Here is a 14,008-nt window from a genome sequence, read left to right as displayed (position 1 = left end):
CGCCTCTAGACTGAATCAACACCTGCCAATCTGCATTACCAACACTAGGCCATTTATTGTTCCTGTACCCGAGTTCAACGTAAACTTGCAGTGGCTAGCATTGGGCACAGCTGTTAAGATATCCCTTGGGATATTAAGATGTCATTTGTGTTGCCTACATTCTGTATTGGACATGAAAATCCTGGCTCCTTTACTTTCCATTCAGCTTTCCATTAATAAACACTGAGGGAAATAGCAGGTGATGGCTCAACTATTTGAGTCTCTGTCACCCATATAGAGAAACTGGATACTGACAGATGTGGGCATTTGGGGAGTGAACCAAAGGATGAATGATCTTTCTGTGTCTGTCGCAACTCTCTGTATTCTGCTTTCCAAATAAAATGAAAATAAGCCTATTTACTACTACTACTACTACTACTACTACTACTACTACTACTACACTTTAAAAGCAGCTTCTAGGGGCCAGTGTTATAGTATGTTAAGCAAAGCATCCACTTACAATGCCAGCATCCAGTTGGCGCACTGGTTCATGTCCTAGCTGCTACATTTTTGACTCAACTCCCTACTTGTGGGCTGAGAAAAACAGAAGATAGTCCAAATATGTGGGTTCCCTACCACCATGAATGTTTAATGGCCTGGTATAACCTCAGCCATTGCAACCACCTGGGGAGATCTCTTTCTTTGACTGTCTCTCTGTCTCTGTAACTCTAACTTCCAAATACATGAGTCTCTCTATTTTTAAAGGCATCTTCTAGTCTTGAGTTTCCACAGAATTCCTTGGCACTGTCCAGGCTAATACCCTCAGCCTGGCAATTCACAAATAGAGATGTCTCTAAAACATCAAACAAGACTTGTGAGATTTGATGACTCAGTCCTTTCATTCTATCCTTTTGGTCATCCAATGACTAAGACCACTTGAGTTTCATTTATTTTTAAGCAGTGGTTTGAAATAAAGGCAAAAATTGCTCCAGTGGGAAGAAGGGGAGGTAGGAAATGGTAGCAAAGTGCAAAGGATTGAGAGTTGAGCACTGCATCAATACAAACAACAGAAATCATCAATAGACACTGAGGGCAAATTACTCTCATATATAGAAATTATACCACAATAAAAGAGATAAATAGATGCTTACACAGCTGTGGTTATTAGGACAACATAACAGTGTTTTTGTCAAAGCAAATAACTGAGCAGCGGCAGGCTCAATATGACAGGCTTTCAGACCCTGCCAATAATGGAAAAGGGACAAGTATGAGATACGGCAATTAAAATAATCAGCAGAAAAGAATAAAGATTGAGCTCAGGGTCGATGTGATGAAGCGGGAGTGCTGTGAGGAAGGTTTTAACAAGGCTGCTTTGCTGGTCTATGAGGTGAATTCCAAACATCTAACAGGTTGACACACAATTTTCAGCCAACTTTATGACCTGAGTGTAATTGGACTGACATTTGTGAGGTGCTCACTTTGTTTCTAATTGAAATGTTTAAACTGCTCTGTGCAGTGATCGGTGTTAGGAAGGAGCCAGAATGCACAAAACCTTCCCCTGAGATGGCATTGTCCATGTTCCCAAATGTAAACAAAGTAACAAAAACATTCCGCCCTAACTGTACTTTAAGATGTATAATTGGGGCAAAACATTTTTATTGGAAATAGTGGCAAAGAATGAATCAAAATAAGTTTGTCTTTCATCTGCTGTCATCATCCTTTAATACAATATGTCAGTCAAAACTCAGTCTGTCATCTCAAGAAATAATGTTTCTTTCCCTTTCGCAGATAAATTTTACCTGAGCAATAGCCTTTGATTGTGATAAATATACTCCTTGGTTTAGTAAAAGACGAACACTACCTTCATTTACTTCTTGTCTCAATCTGAAACGTGGTTCTGGAATGTTCTTGCTAAAGGAGCCAAGGGGAGGATCAACTGTATCTATTACAGAAAACTGAATATTTGCATATAGAGATTATTAAATGTTTTATAAAGCTGCAGCATAAGGTACACTCTATAGCTCACGTTAGAAGAATGATTGGCATTATTCATCAAACTAATTTCATTCAAGGAATGCTATATCCCATTGGTCATAATCCTCTGTTTATCTTTTGGCCATATGCTGGACCCTCAGACACATAAAATTGTCTCCTTTCTACTGAGTTGAGAGCATCACAGAAATGGAGGAGTTAATTGAGAATTTGGGAAGCTTACTTCACAGCCTCATTTGTTTTTTTCTGTTCAACAAAAAGGAGCCTTGAGAAAGTTTGACTGACATTTATGATAATTACATTTGGAGATTAAAATAATTTAGAGTTTCGCAAGGTTTAAAATTTATACACCATATTGGGACTCCTATGATTATGGCTTCCTTCACATCATTTTAGTCGGGTGTTGAAATCCGTTTGATGTAAATGTAATAGTCATTTTAATGGATATTGTTAATTCCTTGTTTTCAATATAATAGATAAAGGGGATTTTAATTAAATTCATTGTGTGAGCACTTATCGGGGGTGCAAAGGTTCACACAATTATTATTTGTCTGGCATGACATGTAAAGAACATTGTAGAAGACAAAGAGGAAAGCAGCATGGGAGTGTGGCTGCCATTAAGAAGTCAGACTGGTTTCATTTCCCTGACAGATGCTGTGGCAGGCTTCAAAGTGACACTAAAAGCTGGTGCCTTGAAACTATAGTTTCTGTAAGAAAGCACAGAGTTATAACCTTGCTTCTTGTATGCTTTTAATCTAGTGTAACTTTAAGATCAGATCCACATTTGCCCAAACATCTTAGTGGAAAACCAATAAATCCTGGTTGCACACAATTCAGACAGAAATGTGACAAGACATGGCCAGAGCTTTTGTCCCACTAGCTGCACTTCCTGTGGCAGCTCAGAAAACCCTGTGAATAGCCTCTGTTGGGGAGTTCCTGGGAAGGAGTGATTACAGTCCTAACTAACTGAGTGACTCAGAGCATCATTGGCCCAGAAACAAAGGAGCTATGACGACAGAGAGTTAGCATTCTGGGAATGTGAAGACCAACAAGAACCACAGAGATGCTGAATTTATTCCAGTAGAAGAAAGCCTGAATTATTTATTCTGTACAATTCTTACAACATCTTATTGATTGATCATCTCTCTTTGAGTCATAAAGCAAAGACATTCTTCCCTTAGCTGCTACTCACAACATTTTGTCATAAATTCTTCAATGTTGTTAGATTAAACTTCATTATCATGAAATCTAAAATACATAGGTAGCTTCCACTGGATGGGGGAAGTAAAATAGTTATAAAAAGCTCAAATCACTTTAGGACAACCATAAATTACCCTTCTATACTCATACTTAACCTTAAAACTTTGAGTTAGGAAGCTAAAATTATACAACAGGAATACTTACACACACTCGCAGATAACCGCAGTGCAGATGTGTTAATGAATGGAAGAATGTCACGTGACTTTATTTACTTTTTCTTACATTTACATTGTTACAATAATGAGACTGTATAACTTATTAAATGTGCCTAAGTTCTTGAAAAACAAGAAAGTAGGTATTTAAATATCAGTATCTCTGCAGAACTCAAGGTCTGTAGATGTGTTTGTGGGTCTAAATGCTTTTTCTACCACACTCAGCACGTTAACAATCCCTTACAGATTCCAGAAGTAGTTGATGTGTAGAAGAACATGTAAAATGCAATTACATAATGTTCCTTAACCAGCTGCCCCCAAGGTGTGGACGAGAAAGAAGCTGGATTGGAAGCTGAAGAGCTAAGACATGAACCAGGCCCATTGATGTGAGATGTGGGCATTTCAAGTGACAATGTAAGGATGGAACTAAAGGTCCACTCCCCCCCCACACACACTAATTAACTTCAAATCAAAGAGAGTTTCACATGCATCTCTTATAGACTCATTTTTCTATCCTGCCTCTACAGTCCAGTCTCCATAACACTATGTTCCCTTTCATGATCCAAATTCTGTAAGTGTACTAGTCTCAACCTCTGTACCACATATTTCTCCATCTTTATTATGTGGCTTCTGCAAACCTTCTTTAGATTCTTAAAATGTCTCCCAAAAGTCACCCTGATTACTTACCCAACTGAAATATCTTTTCTCACTCATATTCTGATCTTCCTGCTATCCTGAACACCTTTGATTTCCTTCACCCTCAGAAACCAAAGACAACCTGAGCTCATCTCATGGCTTTGTATTAGCTATTTTGATCTAAGGTTCTATTCTATAACAGAAATGTAGATTGAACACTCATGAGTACTCAGTAGATAGCCCATCATGGGATTCTATTAGGAAATAAGTGAAATATTCAGAGAGAATGAGTAAAGAGAAAATAACTCTAATCCAGAGTCCAGGAAGTCTAAGTATTTAAATGATAAGATGAAGTCAGCAAAGGGGAAGAAATGATTATTGATTTTATGGAACTGCCCGCAAATCGGTCATATTCCCTGGTTTCTTTCTTACTATAGTGAAAGAAGAATCTTCTGCTCTCTCAAGCAAGTCTGAAAATTACTCCAAAATCACTATGGTTGTGTGAACTGTCCTTTGAGCTCATTAACAAGACCTTCCAAATAGAATTCAAGTCTATTTTCTCCAGGCTTTTCTGCATAACTCTTTTACCTAGTCCTTTAAAAATGTATCTAAGCAAAATGAACCCCTCTCTTCAATTTTTCCATGTACTTCTCTGCCTCTCTGCCTTTATTCATGCTGTGCTGTTTTCATGGAATTCCCGCATGGCCCATTTCCAGTGGCCAAACTGGAATGATGGTCATAAAAGGTCAAAGGGAAGGTATTACTAATCATTCGGGTTCTACCAATGTGCTAGAACTATGCCTGACAGTGGCAGGGGGTGGGGTAGATTCCTGCAGATACATCTCATTTGATCTCACAATAACCTTAGGAAGTCCCTTTCACAGGTAAAGAGTTGGGAGCTCATTTACTTTTTAAATGATTATTCATCCAATGCCTAATATTTATCTGCTAGCTATTGTGCTATATGGTCGATAAACACGTTGAGCCAAACAGACCCCTAGTTTGCACCTACAAAAGGTTAACCATAGTGGTGTGAGAGAAATGTTGTCAGGCAAAGGAAGGGTCTTATACAAAGAACAGGGATTCGTTAAAGCCCAGGAAGCGAATGAAGGGCTGAAAGAGGGAGCTAGGACATGTGTACGGGTCGTGTTCACGGGCATACACTTTACTAACTAAACAGAAGCCACTGAAGGATTTTCAGCAGAGGAGTCACACAATAGTAACACTGAAAACAAATTAGAAAAGCTAAATAAATAAATACATTTCACAAATGATAGAACCAAAAAATTAAACACCAGTCTTGATGTATAACATTTGTAGAAAATTTGTAGTCTCGGTCCTGGCATATTTAACCTCATCTAGGATACGTGGCCCATGTAGGTATACCTCAACTTGAATTCCAATGCTCTTCATTCAAATTCAGAGTCTCCTGACAATCTGAAGGATAAAAACTTCTATTCTGTGTGTGCCATATGGATCCCTAGGAGGACTGTGCTGACTTTCAAGTACCGGCTGTCTTTTACTTCAGCCTTTAGCAAAGTAAAATATATCGGCTTTTCAACTCACTATCACCTTCCAGAATAACCAGGGTTTGTTCAGCGATGGTTGGAATTGTGACACTGCTAAAATCAGACCAGTGATGAACAGAAACAAATCCTATAGGCAAAGTCAAATGGTGAAAACTTCTCAGAGAATAAAGGTGTGAATAGGTTACCTGACTGTTATTGACCTTGGGCCTCCTCACTCAAATCTGGCAACAGAGAATGCTGAGTTTATGTGGGGGGGGTCTCCATGCTCAGGCTGCTACAGTGCAGAAAACACAAAAGCTCTGAATGTGTGGATTAGTGAAATGAAAGCTCCTCTGGTTTGTGGCTGCCATAATTTGTCACATGTTGAGACTTGGTGTCCAAACTGACTCAGGGAGAAGAAACAAAGGAATTATCAACATGTTTATACAACTAGGAGAGGCCAGGTGCTGTGGTCCAGTGAGTTAAGCTGTAGCTTGAAATGCTTACACCCTGAATTGAAGGGCTTGATTCCATCATAGCTACTCTGCTTCCAACCCAGATGCCTAACCATGTACACCCCATGAGCAGCAGATGACTCAAGTACTTGGGTCTCTACCACCAATGGAGGCAACCTGGACACCGAGTTCCAGATTCCAAATGGAAAATTCTCTCTTACTCCCTTATTCCTTCACTCTCTTTCCCCACTCATGCTTCAACTTTCAAATATGTAAAACTCAGGAAGTAAGCCTTTCAAAAAGCAGAACCAGGAAGGAATACTGTGAGAGAGGGAAGAATGGAGAGTATGTGGTGACAATATGAGAATAATAATTCAGTTCATTGCTCAGCACTGGTCATTTGCTCATGGAAGTTGTTGGCAATTACAGTTATATTTAAAACAAGGATGCTTAGGCTAATTTGAGAAACAGATCATTTCTTTAAGCACATTGGAGCATTATTAAATTAAAAGAAATAATCATTTTTAAATACATAATAATAGGACTAACCTGTCTTCTCTAAGGGTATGACAATTTGCTAGTCCATACTATGAGCCCACTCTGATTAAAGAGCAAAATGTAAGCCCTTAAGTGAAAGATACATAATAATTACTGCTTCTGGTTGCAGCCAACCAAGAAGATAGTAAGAACAATAAAATCACAATAATTAAGGAAGCATAGATTTTCTTAAATTCTCAAGCAAATTAAACCAGTATATTTACACACAGGTTCATTATTATGTCTTCTCAGCCTCTTTTTAAAAATCTCATCTAGCCGTTTAACAAAGTGGTAGAGAAAAAGCAGGACAGGTTGTATGTAAAGTGAGAAAAACATGGACTCAAGTTCATGTATCACATTCCAAAAGTGGGCACTACGTTTAATAAGCACTTTAAAATGCTGCCTGGCATGCCTAAACTGCATATCTGAGGACTTGGGTTTGAATCTCAGCTCTCCTGTCTCAGGCTTCTCCCTAAGATGCCACCTGTGGAACTGTATTATGAAATAATAATAATCTTTAAATGAGGGGGATAGATTCAGGGCCCAGCATGATGTCTCAGTGGATAAATCCTCACCTTGCACATGCCCGGATCCTACATGGGTGCCAGTTTCACGTCCCAGCTGCTCCACTTCCCATCCAGCTTCCTGTTTGGGGCCTGGGATAGTAGTAGAGGATGGCACAAAGCCTTGGGACCCTGCACCCATGTGGGAGACCCACAGGAAGCTCCTGGCTCCAAGTTTCAGATCAGCTCAGGTCCAGCCATTGCAGCCATTTGGGGAGTGAATCAGAGGATAGAAGATCTTTTTCTTAGTCTCTCCTCTCCACAAATCTACCTTTCCAATAAGGAAAAACAAATGGTTTTTAGAAACTCAAAAACTGCTCTTTAAAAAAGCTATGTATTTTCAATGAAAAATACCCTGGGGAAATTGATGATGAACTTGTTAGGTCTGAGAAGACAAAGCTAACAAGAACATTTTTTCACCATCCTAAAACTTAAAAAAATCATTCATTTGGTAAAATGCAGCTTGGAAAGACGCTAGCTATTTTGAAATCTGAGTTGATAAAACTTAATTGCTAATTAAATATAGAGAAGGAGTTATGAACATATGAACAAGTATTAGGATCTGTGAAAGAACAGAACTATATGTTAGCATGTGTGTGTGAAGGAGAGATAATGACACAATTGTGAAGCATAAGGAACAAGATCCATGCCTGGTCAGCAGGTAACTTAGGAGAATGGATCTTTAGTTTGGTCCACATCTGTAGGCCTGGGAACCAGGGGTATTCACAGCATATTTCCTGTTTGAGAGCCAGCAGGCTCAAAACACAGAAAGAGTTGATATTTCAGTCTAAGTCCGCTGACCAAAACAAAAACATGTTGTAGTTCAGTAACAGCACAGTTTCTTCTTACTCAACCTTTTGCTTGCTTCAAATCCTCAATTGTGTCCATTTCACAATTACGCGCTCAGTGTATTTAATACCTACTCCATGCCTACAAGAAATCATTCACCATTCCTATAACAACTTTATTTTCATCTTTCATCAAAGAATTTTAAAATAAAACAAATGTTAGAAATTAAATTTTCCAACTGAATCATTTCTACCAATGAAAAAATAAAACTCAGAGGTACTGAATGACCTACTACAAACAATACATTTTTACTGCTAAACAGAGAGTTTAGATCAGAGTCAAGGTCAGCAACAATGGCTCTTCCCGTTATACCACACTGTTCCACTTCTTTTCAGTGTTCCATTGCAATCCCAGTCCCAGAGGGAAATGAAATTAATAAATATATGTACATACATAAGGGCTGTAGGTTGTTTTTCTTGCTATAGATACACACAAAAGCATTTATGAAAACACACAGCAATAAAAACTTCATTATACTTTCCAAGCAATAGTAAGACACATTTTGGACATAAAAGACAAGATTCTCTTCGATATAAATGCATCCTTTGCAGTTTCTCGGCCTTTACAAAGAAAAATCTAATACAACACCCAATTTCTATTCCCGAATGAAGCACTGCAGAAGTTTAATTTTTCCTGCTAACATCCAAGTAACCCAATGATGTTCATCTAAAAGTGAGGGCAAAAGGTATTAAATTCATCAGCATATAAATGACTTTTCTACGATGTAAAGATGATTCACAGAAAAGATACCCCTGTCACAAATGTTATCACTTACCAAGGAAAAATAAAGTCAAGATTTTCACGCTATCATTTACAGACTATTTCAATGAACTGTTCTTGATATTATCATTTTCTGCTTTATGATTTTCCTCTAGAGAAACTAAATACTAAATAATGTATATGACTCAATATTCTTCAGAATCTTGACACATTTTACTCATTGTTTTCCTAAACAATCCTACTAGAGAAAGAAAACCTGGTAATTGGACCAAAATAACTGAACACATTAATGCCAGCCATTCTCTTGATTTTACTCAATATAACATGTGCTCTAATGATGGAGAGATCTTACATAACTGGAAAAATGCCTGTCCATGTTTATATGCATGAATTTTATATGTTTTGTTTCAGTCAGATAGTTTTGGACTATGATTGTATGTTTTCTTACAAACTGAAAAACACATATATTACAAACTAAAAATCCTTCTCCTAAATTGAGCAAATGGCCACTGTTTCTCAGCTCATTCAATACACTGACAAATGTTTTTGGGTGAAATCAGTATCAGCCAAATACTGAGTCTGACATTTGTGTCATTTAGGAAACTGAATTTTAGCAACATACTGAGCAACAAGATCCGAGTCACCAGCAGAAATCACAGTAGTAGACTATGAAGCTGACCTCAAGAGTGTGTGGAAAGGCCTGGACAAACAAGTTCAGGTTCATTCCAACAACCAGCAGGAGCAAGGTGACACACAGCCAACTGCCTGAAGACTCAGATGGCTGCTCAAAGCACAGCAGCCTTGAAGCCTACTTTATCTTACAGTAAGATGAAGTTGCTATTGAGTATGCAAACAACACTGTAAGTTATAAAATAACATGGTTTTGTTGAACATTCAATAGTTACATTCAAAGAGAAAGTAAGAAATACAGGTATGTAATATGGCACTAGAAAAGCAAGTTAGGGCTCATCCATATGCTATGCTGATATATGTAGGCAAGTATAGTCATTCCACAACAGATTTAGCACTGAATGCTTTTACATTGTGATGAGATTAATGATCAGTGCTACAAAGCAGGAGTTACAGTGAGTCCTGAGAGGATAAAATCAAGTAAACACCACAACAATCTGGGAAGGAAATAGTACTTGAAGTAAATAATGGAGAAGTTTGGGCAAACGGGATGTTCACGACTCACAGGTTTCATTAGCGCAAATATGCTTGCTCACTGACATTCATATGCAACACCCAAACGGAATCACCTGTGACACGCTAACGGCTGTCTGCAGATAGGTCCCGAGCGGTGACAAAATTTGAGTTGTCCAGTGCATATATTCCTGGATGAGAAGAAGAACTCATGGAATTTGCCCTCTGTGTTAAGATATATGAGTTTAAAATACTGCTTCAAATATAAAACATGGGTTTAGCTGCTACAAATTTATCCAAATATTAGATTTCCATTTATCAACTCACTCCACAAACTTAATTAGGCATTCACCTTGCATTAGGAATAACTGAAGACGGTAGCGGTGCAACAGGAAGCAAAACAAAACAAAAATCCCTGTTCTGATGATAAATAGATTCTATCCAGGGGAGAGAAATGACATTATCCAAGCATAAAGTAGGCCAATCAGAGACATACAGAAATGAGCTAACAGAGAATTATATAAAAAAAAAAGATACGGTTTTCCAAAAATCATGGGAGGATGAGAATGAACTCTAAATTTTCCATGAAGAATGATAAGAATAGGGCCCGGCGGCATGGCCTAGTGGCTAAAGTCCTTGCCTTGAACGCGCCGGGATCCCATATGGGCGCTGGTTCTAATCCCGGCAGCTCCACTTCCCATCCAGCTCCCTGCTTGAGGCCTGGGAAAGCAGTCGAGGACGGCCAAATGCTTTGGGACCCTGCACCTGTGTGGAAGACCCGGAAGAGGTTCCAGGTTCCCGGCTTCGGATTGGTGAGCACCGGCCATTGTGGCTCACTTGGGGAGTGAATCATCAGACGGAAGATCTTCCTCTCTGTCTCTCCTCCTCTCTGTATATCTGACTTTGTAATAAACTGAATAAATCTTAAAAAAAAAGAATGAGAAGAATAATCTTACTAAACAAAATGAAAACAGCATTTGAAGAACAGTTCAGGAAGTCTAAGAGGGGTGCTATGCTAGCGACATGGGATTCTAACTGTACATTTGAAAATGATTTTTAAAAACAAAGTATCAGCTAAGTAGTCTATTCCTTCAGTAAACCACAACAATAACCCCGGTGTAGGAAGGACACTTCTAACTAATAATAGCAAATGTCTCAGGGTTTATTTGTTGCAGCATGTGTCAAAATCGTATTCTATCTCAAAATTAAATAATACTTCTTTGCATGACTTAAAATTTTCAAAGTCTTCAAGATAAACTTATCTAGCTGACTTGCTAATATTTCAACTGAATTATAAGCTAGCCATGAGATATGGAGAAATACAGATAGAAATGAAGATAGGAAGAGGTAAAGGAAATAGATATAAAAGCAGATATTAAAAATTAGATGTATTTGAACTATTCCTTAAAAATGACACTACTGTTGAAAACTATGAATAATTCTGAAATATATTCACACACCACTTAGTCTGTGGTAGTTCAGAAATTACCCTATTTCTTCATTAATGTATGAATTATATATAAAAGTCTACCCACTTAAAGCATCCAGTTCAATAGATCTCAGTATATTGATAGAATTATGCAATCAGCATAATTATCTAAGTTTAGAGAAACTTAATTGTTACATTGAGAAACTTCACATCCTTTATAAATCACTACCAATTTCTTCTTTAACCTGTCTCCAGTCCCTAGATAATCATGTCTCATGTAAGCAGGGAATTACATAAAACTGGGTCTTTTGCTACTGGACTCTTTTATTTAGTAAACTATTTTTGATTTCTGCATGTGCTGCAGCATCTAGCAGTATTTTGTTCCTCAGAATGTAACAGAATATTCTTTTTAGGGTTATTCCTCATTTTGCTTCCCATTAATTAACTGATGAGCATTTGAGTTGCTTCTGTTTTGGGCTGCTACAAATAACACTAATATGAACATGTACATACAAGTTCTTACATCAACAGAAACTTTCAGTTCTCTCTGATAGCTATTGACTAGCCAAATTGCTGGGTCATGTAAGAATTCTATGCTTGATCTCTGAAAAACTGCTTAATTTTTTTCCACAGAGGCTGTAACTTTTATGATGCTAACAGCATTTTACCAGAGTTCTAATTTTTCATTTCTTCACTGCCAGTAACAACTGTGTCTATATATTTTTTTATTATAGCTATTCAGTGGATGTGAAGTGGCATCTTATTGTGGCTTTAATTTGCATTTCCCTGATGACTAACGATGCTGAACATCTTTTCATGTGCTTATTCACCATTTCTATATTTCTTTGGATAAATGCCTATTCAAATCCTTTATCAAAATTTTAATTGGGTTGTTTGTCTTACTGTTGAATTGTTTGAATTCTTCATATAGTCTTCACCCAAGTCCCTTGTCAGGAAAGGAAAATATTTTCTAATGTCCTGTGGGTTGGCTTTTCAACTTCTTGACACATGAACATCTTTAATTTTGACTAAGTCAATATAACAATCTTCTTTTGTCCCCTATGCTTCTCACGTCATTTCTAAGAAATCATTGCTTAATGCTAAGTCACAGACATATACATCTATTTTATTCTTTAGAATTTGTACTTGCATTGGGTCTTCAATCCCCTTTTAGTATATTTTTATGGTATTAAACAGAAGTCAAGATCTATATTTTGCATATATCCAGTTGAATTCATATAACTTATTATAAATAATGAAGATACATTGCAGTATGAATCTCCACTCCCGAATAAAAGATGGACAGTCAATGAAATTGTGAAACATATCTAGACAATAGGATATTGGACTTCCTACCATTGTCTATACCTATGATGTCATGATACACTTAAACAGCAGAATGAAGTACTTGTGACTGTTGTTGAACGACTGTACTATTGTAATAATATGCAGGGAAAACAAGTGGTGGGGTGAGGAATGAAGGGAGTGGAGGGGAGATCCCCAAGCCTATGGACCTGTATCATGAAAAAAAAATTTTCCTGCCACTGAAATAATTGGGCCCTTATTTTAAAATTGTCAGAGCTAACTTCTACTTTCTTCATTCTGTCCCCCTGATCTGTAAGTTTGCTTTTTTATCAGCATGAAATGGATTTGAGGACAGTATCTTTGTGGCAATTATGAAATTGGAAACAATGATTCCTTTAACTTCACATTTCTTTTCAAGACTACCTTATCATGCTCACTTCAACAGCACATGCACTAAAATTGCAACAATACAGACAATAGCATGTTCCCTGCTCAAGGACGACACACAAATTTGTGAAGCACTCCATATTTTCTGAGGCAGGCTGGGCAAAACAGCATATCCACTAGGGCATGCATAAGCCAGAGTAGTCCAGGCTGCTTGAGCTTTGCCACAGCATTGGCTAGGAGGTACTGGGACTGGGGGGCAAGTCCTGCCAGGCCAGACTGTAGAACCACCTGGAAAGTAAAAATCCAGGGCTGGGAGGGGGCTTAGTAGGGAAACTGTGGGCACCCCTCCATCGACTGCAGCTCCCACTGATGAGCATGAGAACCAGGGTTGGGAACAGACCTGGCTACATAGGTAGCAGCACCCACTGGTGAACATGAGTGTGACTGGACAGTGCGGTCAGTTGGACTGAGCCAGGCTTTAATGCCTGTTGATGTGTACAAGAGCTGAATGGGAGGTGGGACAGACTAGATCAGTCTGCTGCACGTAACAGCATGTCTAGGAACCAGGACTGGGTGCAGGAGTGGTGGGGTTATTGGGGGTCTCTCTGACTGGACTTCAGTTCCTGCTGGTGTGCATGAGTGACAAGTGTGTTGTTGGCAAGGTTAGGTTGAGCCACAGCATCTTTTCGTTTGCATATGAGATGAAGTTGGTGACCAGCTGACTGCAACCACCAGTGTATGTAGGCTGATTTGGGTGACAGACTAAGCCAGACTCTGCACTTGCTGGCACACAGTGGAAAAACGTCTTGGATCACTTCTGGCAAGGTTTCTTGGGTGACCGTCTACCACAACTGGATCATTGGACTCAGAACTCCAACCACAGTGAAAATCACAGGATCTGTGGTCTGACTGTGGAATGCATGTGTCAGAACTGGGTCTCTTTGGTTGCTGAGGCCTGTGCAGTTGATGACATGCTTGGATGCTCCTGGGGGACATGACAACCGGTTCATTGAGGCCTGCAAAATATATCTAGCATGACAGAAGGCAGAATAAGTTGGAGAGCTCAGCCAGTTAAACTTTGACAACAAGTATC

At 38.5% G+C, this 14,008-nt stretch overlaps 1 non-coding gene across 1 annotated transcript; it reads left to right on the top strand.

Annotated features, from left to right (window-relative positions):
• Positions 1–12,957: 12,957 nt before the first annotated feature.
• Positions 12,958–13,061, top strand: LOC118759833 (U6 spliceosomal RNA). Its single transcript, XR_004996416.1, has one exon. It is a non-coding gene; the product is annotated as a U6 spliceosomal RNA (small nuclear RNA).
• The last annotated feature ends 947 nt before the right edge of the window (positions 13,062–14,008 follow it).

This window comes from Ochotona princeps, chromosome 26, assembly GCF_030435755.1.
Source record: "Ochotona princeps isolate mOchPri1 chromosome 26, mOchPri1.hap1, whole genome shotgun sequence".
Taxonomy (NCBI): domain Eukaryota; kingdom Metazoa; phylum Chordata; class Mammalia; order Lagomorpha; family Ochotonidae; genus Ochotona; species Ochotona princeps.
The sequence above is the reverse complement of the archived record's forward strand: the minus strand, read 5'-3'. Positions and strand labels throughout refer to the sequence as shown.